Below are 9,172 nucleotides of genomic sequence, written 5' to 3'. Positions count from 1 at the left end.
AGAAAATCAACACATCGTCCTGGTAAGCTTGAACAAACTTGATGTTTTTCAGCCAAAAATCCATACATTTTTGAAAAACACTGGCCGCAGAGGCTAGGCCAAATGGTAACCTTAAATATTTGAAGGCTCTAAAAGGAGTAATGAAAGTGGTTAGATCAGTGGATTGTGGAGAGAGGGGAATTTGATTATATGCACTGCGGAGATCAAGTAAAGTAAAATATGTGGAACCATTAATGCCTGTTAGTAAGTCTTGTATCCTGGGGAGAGGATGACAATCAACAACTATGTTTTGATTGAGGGAGCGAAGATCAGCACACAGGCAGATACTTAAATCTTTTTTTCTTACAATAACAATGGGACTAACCCATTGGGATGAATCAGTTTGTTCAATAATACCTTCAGAAACCATTTTGTTAAGTAAAGTTCTGAGATCTTCTCTCATGCTTAATGGAATGGATCTAAGTTTGTGTGTGACAGGTATTGCACCTGGCTTGAGTTTGATCAAATGCTCAAATTGTTTGATTTTTTCTACGTTTGTACTAAAAACTTCAGGAAATTCTGAGATAATGTCATTATTAAGTAACTCAAAATCTTCTGAAATTGAGGAGATTGCGACATCATTGAGTTGGACTGGATTCTCAGAGCCAGGAACTAACTTTAAACCTATCTTAGCAAGATCCTGCCACCCAATAATGTTTTTTCCTTTGATGGCAACATAGATTTTGGTAATAAGGCCTTTACCGAGACAAGTCAGATCAGCAAAAAAGAAACCTAACATATCTATTTTTTTATCTCCATATGCTTCGGGGTTGATGTCCAAGCTTAGTAAGGAGACAGAAGAAGACCAATAGTTTTCAAACATGGTGCTGGAAATGATGGTTACAGGTGCGCCTGAGTCTGCCATCCTGTTAAGCGACTTGTCACCAATTAAAACTTCACAAGTGGGATCTTTGGTAGGTTCATAGTTAGACAAATCCTCAATAGAATCAATGGATAAAATAATCTTTTTGGGAAGATTTTTAGAAATTAATTCCACAGTATTAATGTCAAGACTCTGTAATGAAGAATCAAGAGAAGAAACATCAAGAGAGGAAACATTAACATCGGGATGTTGATGTTCATGTCGTTTGCTCCTGCAAACAGAGTTAAAATGTCCCATTTTGTTACAATTTGTACACCTCTTACCAAGAGCAAAGCAAATGGTATTATTGGCAAGATGTGTCTTTGATCCACACCTATAACAAACAGTGTTTGTTTTTCTTTGGAAAGGTTTAGTGAATTTGTTTTTAACAGCAATAGCATTAATCGACAAATCATTTTGCACTAAATTGACAGGTGAAACATTTTCATTTGAAATACATTTTGAAGAGATGATGGCTATTTCAATGCTCTTAGCTACGTGGATAACTTCTGATAATGTGAGTTCTCTTCAACTCAGAATGCGCTCCTGAATCTTTTTATGAAATTACCGTAAACAAACTGGTCCCTGATACACATGTCGAGGGAAGCAACAAAGTTGCAATCTGCTGCTAAATTCATGAGTACTGAAATAAATTCCTCAACTGTCTCATTGGGATCTTGTTTCTGTTTCACGAAATTCAATTGTTCTAGCATTACATTACGTTGTTCGAAAAACTTCTTACTGAGTCTCTTGATAGCGTCTGTGTAAATGTTCCAACCATCCCCATTTCCAGGAGGAGGAATAGAGTTTGGTAAGTTATCAAAAACTTGACGGCCAGCACTTCCCAAATGGCAATATAATATCGCTAATTCGCGTTTAGGTGAGTATTCATCAGCGTCAATGGCAAGTAAATAGCTCTCAAGGCTGCGCGAAACCATATCTTCCAAGATGCATTAGGTTTACCATTAATTGGAAGGAAATGGTTTAAATGTACAATCTGTTGATTTGATGCCATATTAAAATGAGTAATAATGGTGGCTGTTTGTTTATTAGTCACTTGAAGTTCACAGGAAATTAGGCAAAATCTTCACAGTTTGCATGAAGTAATGATAAAGCATATAAAATCGCACAAAAATGTTCTTGATAACTTTGAATCAAGTAATGATGTAAATCGACACACCACTAAATTGACGATTGTGTGAAGTACAGCTGATTTCCTGATCATATGAGGAAAACGATTGTGTCATTGAAACTTGAAAAAAAAATGAAAGATGGCCGCCGATGCGTGGCAATGTAGTGGCGTCTGAAAGAGACTAGAGCAATAACATTTTTAAATGATAATAAGATGGCCACTTATGTTGTGTATACTCTAAAGATCTCGGCTTGTGTTGCGTGATTACAACATCACGATATTGTAGGAAGGTCAAAGCGAGTGACGTGCGTTGATGAAACTGACCAAATACTTCAAAATTCAGTGATAAATGAAGTGAAGGTCGAAATCAGTTCGAAGAATAAGGAAACAACACTGTGAGGAAAGAACGACGGGTCCGGGATAGCGGTAACAAAGATAAATGGAAATCCAGGTGATGAGGGAGCATCTCAAATTGTTTAACAAAGGAAATCCATTCAAACTGGTGAAATGCTGACCAACTCATCGCCAAATGTAAAGTGGAAGAAATGCAGGTTTATCCAGTAACAAACCTGACAATACAGGTGAGTTGCAATAAAAGTTTATTCCAATAAATCAGCATATAACAGGAGTACTGCTGTTTTCGTTGAAGCACAACTGCCGAATGACAATTCAACATTTGGAATGCTTCACAGAAGAATAGAACCTCGAGCGATGCACCTTCAAACATAAACATGTTTGGAGGTTTGTTATATAGAGAGTGAGAATGTAGAACACGGAGTTGAGAAACAAAGTGAACATAAAGAAAAGACTTAAGCAAGGCAGGAAACAAAGTGAACATAAAGAAAAGGCTAAAGCAAGGCAGGTAACAAAATACATCATATGCAGAAGAATAGCCCTTTACAAGAGTACAGCCATAATAACCTACAGCAAGGATACTTCCATTGAGTGTAGAAAAGTGCCTAATTTTTCATCCCAGAAGACTATCTCATTATAATACATGGAATTCTGCAATCCCTGGATAACCGTCAGTCACTAATTTCTTCATAATCAGCGATTTGTGATGCACCCAGTCTCCTATTATAAAGAAAATACGTCAGAACTTGACTATTACAAGGCTATTGCAGTTAAGTTCTAACATCACAAAGTCGGCTGCCAGCAGCCAAGGTGAAAGGTAGGTCAGGTCATGGAGCATAATTAAAGCAGCTGTTTAAAGCAACCTATGGAATGACACTGCAGAGAGAATCTGTTTATTTTTTGCACTCAGATACAGAAAATCTAGAATCTTTCTGCATGTTTCTACACGTTCCAATCTTCTGCACCTTTTTATTTAACTGACTTGTATACAACTGTTTCTAATATCTGCTTGCACCAAATTTCTAACAGGTTTTTGAAGTGTTTCATTTTGCACTAAATGTTTTATTTGTATTCTTCATGTTTACAAAGATGCTCTCTGTTTCATGGAAAAGAGCTACGCACCAAAGTGTTAAATGATCTGTGGGAAAGGTGATAGTGTGACCATGAATTGTATGGGATAAATTATTCCTTGGTGTACATGAGAAGGATATTGCAAGTCACCTCGGAGTTCGATAACCTCAAAAAAGAACTTGGCTTTCAGCCTCGTTCCTCTACATGGTTATGGTACTCCATGTTGACTTGCAATATCCTTATAATGTACAGCGGGGGAGCTTGATCCTTTATATTGAGCCAAGGAGGAGACCCCCAATACCGTACAAAGCGGGTTTTCCCTTTTGACAGTGAGATCTCCCCTTTCCAAGTATTAAAGCTTGGAATGGGTAATAATATGATTTTATGGTTTTACCGTATGCTGATACTGTGATTCCCCCTTTACCCGTATGCGAACGTCAGAATGAAACTGAACAGTACCATGCAAAAATTCCTTCAGGTTACACATGGATTAATTTTTGGGGGCTAACAAACCTCATCCAAGCACAAATATGCAGTGAATTCAGAATCTAAAATCGGGTACAAGCACTCAAAATGAGGGCCATAGGAGGAATTTTGTTAGTGCCAAACACAATTTAAAAAACCCAACCTGTCTAAAGGTCTTATAAACAGCGCCTATAAAGGTCACTAAATAATTAGCACATCGCTAAGCTATCACATCAAAAGATTTCCCCACATAAAAATGGAGAGAATTTATTTTACAAAGTATATACCTTTTTTATTATTATTAGCGTTTATATAGTTTTGTCAAAATTCGCAAAACAGTAACATAAGACATAATATAATATTACAAACATGACATATAAATATACATAAGGTCCCACATTCATACACTCATAACAAGCACACATCCGCAACTACATACATACTCATACATCCAAGTCACTCAGAAGCAATTTATCAATGAACAAATCAACAAAGTTTCCACAACACTAGAGGGTCTCAGACAAGAGATTGATGTAGACCAAAGGACTCTCGTGCTTTCTCTTGGTGAGAGGTTGTAGATAGATCCGGAGGCACAAGGTTATCCAGCGCCAACGCGCGTTTCGGTGTCTAACCCAATAGGGGTCTCACCTTCATCAGGACGACCAGATACAGAAGTGGGACACAAGAGAGGAACAACCTTAGTGAGGGGCATCCAAACCAATAAACAGAACAAATACGGATAGGGTTGAGACCAGCTCAACAAACGATATCAGAACGGAAATGAAGGAGTGATAAATAAGCGGGCTCCTCAGTCTCCAGCAAATAGTAGATAAAGATCAAAGGACACTCAGGTCCAAAGTCCATGGGCCGGGGTGCTCACAGGCGCACAGTCAGATCAGTCCATTTCCATCTTTCCACGGAATAGACGGCGCAGTGGCAAAAGTCCTCCAGGCGGCGGGAGGGGCAAACAGCTCCCGGTGGCAGACCAGAGGGATGAGGTATCTAAATTCATTGACAAGAAAAATCCCCTTTATGAATGTCACGTAATTTTGGCATTCGAATAGCAATAAAGTTAGGCGCTGATTCAAAAATTCGAACAAATGTGTGAATACTGCACTTCGCGTGCTTCCCACCTAGATATTACATCAGCTAAAAGTTGGTGAGTTCCAGGATTGGAAACCAGCTAAAATGGGGAATTATTGTGAGAATCAGGCGTGGAAACACCGTTAGCGATTTTCTATTTCCATGGTCCCGCTCTGATTACAGTAGTATTCCTCCATCTCACAGTTACAGAGAGCCTCATTAGCAGTAATCCAGAGTATGGGAATGCCAATGCAGTTTTCCTGGCCCGTTACAATGAGGGCCTAAGTTTAGCAGGAATAGTTGCCGTGTGCCCTTGTTCACATCATTATCATTGTTCCTACTTCCAGTTGTGCCTATCTTGTGACTGGATATAGGGGGCATCTTGGAGCAGGTCTGGCACATCTCATATGCCTACCCAAACACTAGAGACAGAGACAGAGACAGAGACTTTACATTGTGAACGTTCTTACAAATGCAACAAGAAGGTGTTTTACTTTATAAACATGTAAAATGCAATATGAAGGTAGTTTACATTGTGAAGTCCATGACAGGTACAAAGGGAAGTGCCTTTACATTTTGAACAGTTTGACAAATAAAATCAAAATGGGTTTTACATTGTCAATCCATGGACAAATTCAGTACAAAATGGCTTAGTACATATATCCATGTTTAGGTCTGGCAACAGAAGATCTTGGTGTTTATGCTTAAATACCAAGACAAAGGGGGTCATTAGGATGGCAGGCGGACGGAAGTCCGCCCGCCACCCTAGCGGTGCTGGGACTGACCACCTGTGGTGCGGCGGTCCCGTCCGATGATTATGATGCCACTGCCACCGTGGTGGTGGCATCCTCCATTCCATCCTCCATTCCCAGCATTGTGGCGGGCGGTGCTCACAGCACAGCTCACCACAATGCTGGGAATGCACTGTGTGCATCGTCATGCACAAGGTGACATGCACCGCGTGGTGCCTGCCACCATGTCCAGAAAATATGCAACCCCCAGATTCCCTGGCCCCCGTAAGAGAACTCTGCATGCCTTTCCGTGGCGGCAACACCGCCACGGAAAGGCATTAGCCCCCATACTAATATGGCTGGCGGTGTCTAGCATACACCGGCACCATATTAAACCCTTTTCCGCCAGGTCGACTTGTCATGCGGGCGGTGGCGATCCGCCCTACATCCTAATGACCCCCATAATGTTCATGTGAACGTATTCTTTGAGTCTTTCTAAAATGTTTGATAGGTCTCTCTAGGCGAAGGCCACTTGGGTTTGTTTATGTTCGTGTTAATGTCAGTATGCTTACTTACTTTATTGCTTTTTAAATGTGTTGTAAAATTCATCAGACCTATCATTTTACATCGTGAAAAATTTGACAAAGCCCGTAGGCTTAACATTGAGGATCATGAATAACTTTAAGTGTTGCAATAGGGGCAATGCTGTTTTTTAGGATTAGAGGCTGTTGGAGTGCAAAATGGCACTATGTACCACTCAGGTAATGGGAACAGACTAGATGTACTTGGTTAGTTGCTCCGTGTATCATTTCTTTAGTGTACTTGATTTGCACCCCAAAATGCTGAGAGGACCTTTTAGGTTGGATTTTAATTCATAATTCCATTTAAAATCTGGTAAATAACTATAACTACGTCCACAATATTGTTTCCTTTTCCTTTTTAAAGAAGCATTGATTGGACATTGTTAATTGTTATTTTTATTGTTATTTTTGTGCGTTGCTAAGTTTCGATTTTCTAGCCCACATCACCTCCTGGAGTCACCCCAGACTGCTTTGCCTCATCATCATGAGATTCAAGGCTAAAAGGGTTACTTGGTTCCCACTTTGAGGGAAAGAGATACAGAGTCTCCAGGACACCCAAGGTGAAAGACCACCATTGACACAAGTAGTGTCCAGTAACTAGTGAATGCCCTGGGACTCTCCAATAAATACAATAAAAAGGGATTTTGGATTGTGAACTTCTTGCAAACACCATGGGAAGGAGATTCATGTTGTGAACTCAGTGACAAATTCAATAGGAACGGGTTTTACATTGTGAACTTTCGGAGGAGTTGGCAACTCTTTTTTTTAAGTTTGAATTTTATTAAGGAATGAAAATAGAAAAGCAGTACAGGAAGAAACAATCATAAGTTATAAAAACATAACTTTTCTCTTACATTACAGTGGAATTATGCATAAAAAATAAAAAGAACAATATGTAGTGAAGAAATGCTAGAGTATTGAGGAGAAGGGAAATCAGTAAAAATATAAGTCTTAGAAATAACAATAAGAAAACATAGCGTGTATCAATAAACTTATATATATGAAGACAAAACATTCATGGTGGTTTTTGAACTTCGACATTGCGTAATGGAGAAATGGGAGGTGGTCTGGAGATCTGGGATAGATATTCGGTAAGGGGGATCCATAATAGGTCACGTTGAATTGCTAGGGAAATAGGGGATACAAAATTTGTGTCTAGACGATGGTTAAAACACACTGCGTTCCACCATGCAGTGAAGGAAACATCATTAGCCTGTTTCCAATGTGATGTAATATGATGAAAGGCTATGGCAATCAGGAGGTCCAATAGCTTGAGTTTAAGATGGGATCCAGGAAGATCAGGGGAAAGGGAACCTAGAAAAATATGAAGGATGGAAAAGGGATGAGTGATGTTGAAAAGTTTTGGGATTTGGGACCAAACTAAATGCCAGAAGTGTAGAATGGGAGGACATTCAAAGAGCATGTGTTTCAAATCAGCTATAGGACAAGAACCGGACCAACAGGTGGAAGGAGTGTCTGATGAAAAAGATGATAAAATAAAGGGAGTAAATAATGTACGATTATAAATAAAAAATAAGGTTTGGGTAGTATTGGCAGCTCGAGATGTTTTGTGAATTTTAGACCGTAGTTTATCCCAAAAAATAGGGAGCCAGTTTTGAGACAAGTCTTCTTCCCAAGCCAACTCAACTTTAGACTTAGAGCGTTCAGACGGTGATTGTAGAGTTTTATATAGAAAAGAAGCAGAGGGGGAGTGGTCAAGGGCATTGGAGATAGGAAGATGAGGTATTGGAATAGAATTGGTAGTGGGAAGATCGGAGATATATTGGAGAAGGGATGGGATTAGCGATAAATATTGTTTACGAGAAGAGGAAGGTAGTGAAAATTGTTCTTGAAGAAGGTGAAAGGGGAGAGGAACAGTATCAGAAAGAAGCTGAGAAATCCATTTTAAACCACGAGAATGCCAAGATTTCCAATAGATAGAACGATTGCGAATTTGAAGATGTTTATTATGCCAAATAGGTTGAGTGTGAATAGAAGAAGTAGAAGGATAAGAGGATAATAAGTAAGGCTGAAGAAGGGAGCGTGTGCGAGAAATTATAGGAGATCGAAGAGAGGAGACATTAGAGGAAAAGGAAAGAACTTCATTGAAGTCATAGGGATGAAGGAAGGATGTTTCTAGCGTGAGCCAAAGTGGAGGATAATACGGAAGATCTGAAGAGAGCCAGCGTAATGCTTGTTTTAAAGAAAAGGCAGTATGATATGCTTTAAAATTGGGGAATTTGACCCCTCCCATAGATTTATCCCTCTTTAAAACAGAAAGAGCTATTCGAGATCTTTTCCCCTTCCATAAAAATTTTTGCAAAATAGAATCTATTAACTTAAAGTAATGATTTGGAATGCGAATAGGAGTCATAGAAATGGAGTAGAGAACTAAAGGCGCTAGCATCATTTTTATGGAGTCCAATCGTCCCCACCAAGAAAGAAAGAGAGGATTCCAACGTGTGGTAGAAGTAGTGATCTTAGTAGAGAGAGATTCAAAATTAAATTTGAGGGTATCAGAAAGGCGAGGGGCGAACCAGACACCCAAATATTTAATCTTAGAGGGCTGCCAGGAGAAGCCAGATGTGTCAAATAAATGTTTGTGGCATAATGGGTTCAGGGGGAGTATTTCACATTTGTCCGTATTAAGTTTATATCCAGATACGGTAGAGAAAGCAGATACTTGATTAAGGAAGGAGGGTAAAGTTGTTTGAGGGTCGGAACAATAAAATAAAATATCATCCGCGTAGACTGATAACTTAACCTGCTGTTGGGATCCATAGTGAAAACCAGAAATGTGCTCATCTCGTCTAATTTTAGTTAAGAAGGGCTCTAAAGCTAGAATAAATAGAAG

The sequence above is a fragment of the Lissotriton helveticus genome, chromosome 1_1 (genome assembly GCF_964261635.1).
Source record: "Lissotriton helveticus chromosome 1_1, aLisHel1.1, whole genome shotgun sequence".
NCBI classification, from domain to species: Eukaryota; Metazoa; Chordata; class Amphibia; order Caudata; family Salamandridae; genus Lissotriton; species Lissotriton helveticus.
This window is presented reverse-complemented; position numbering follows the sequence as displayed.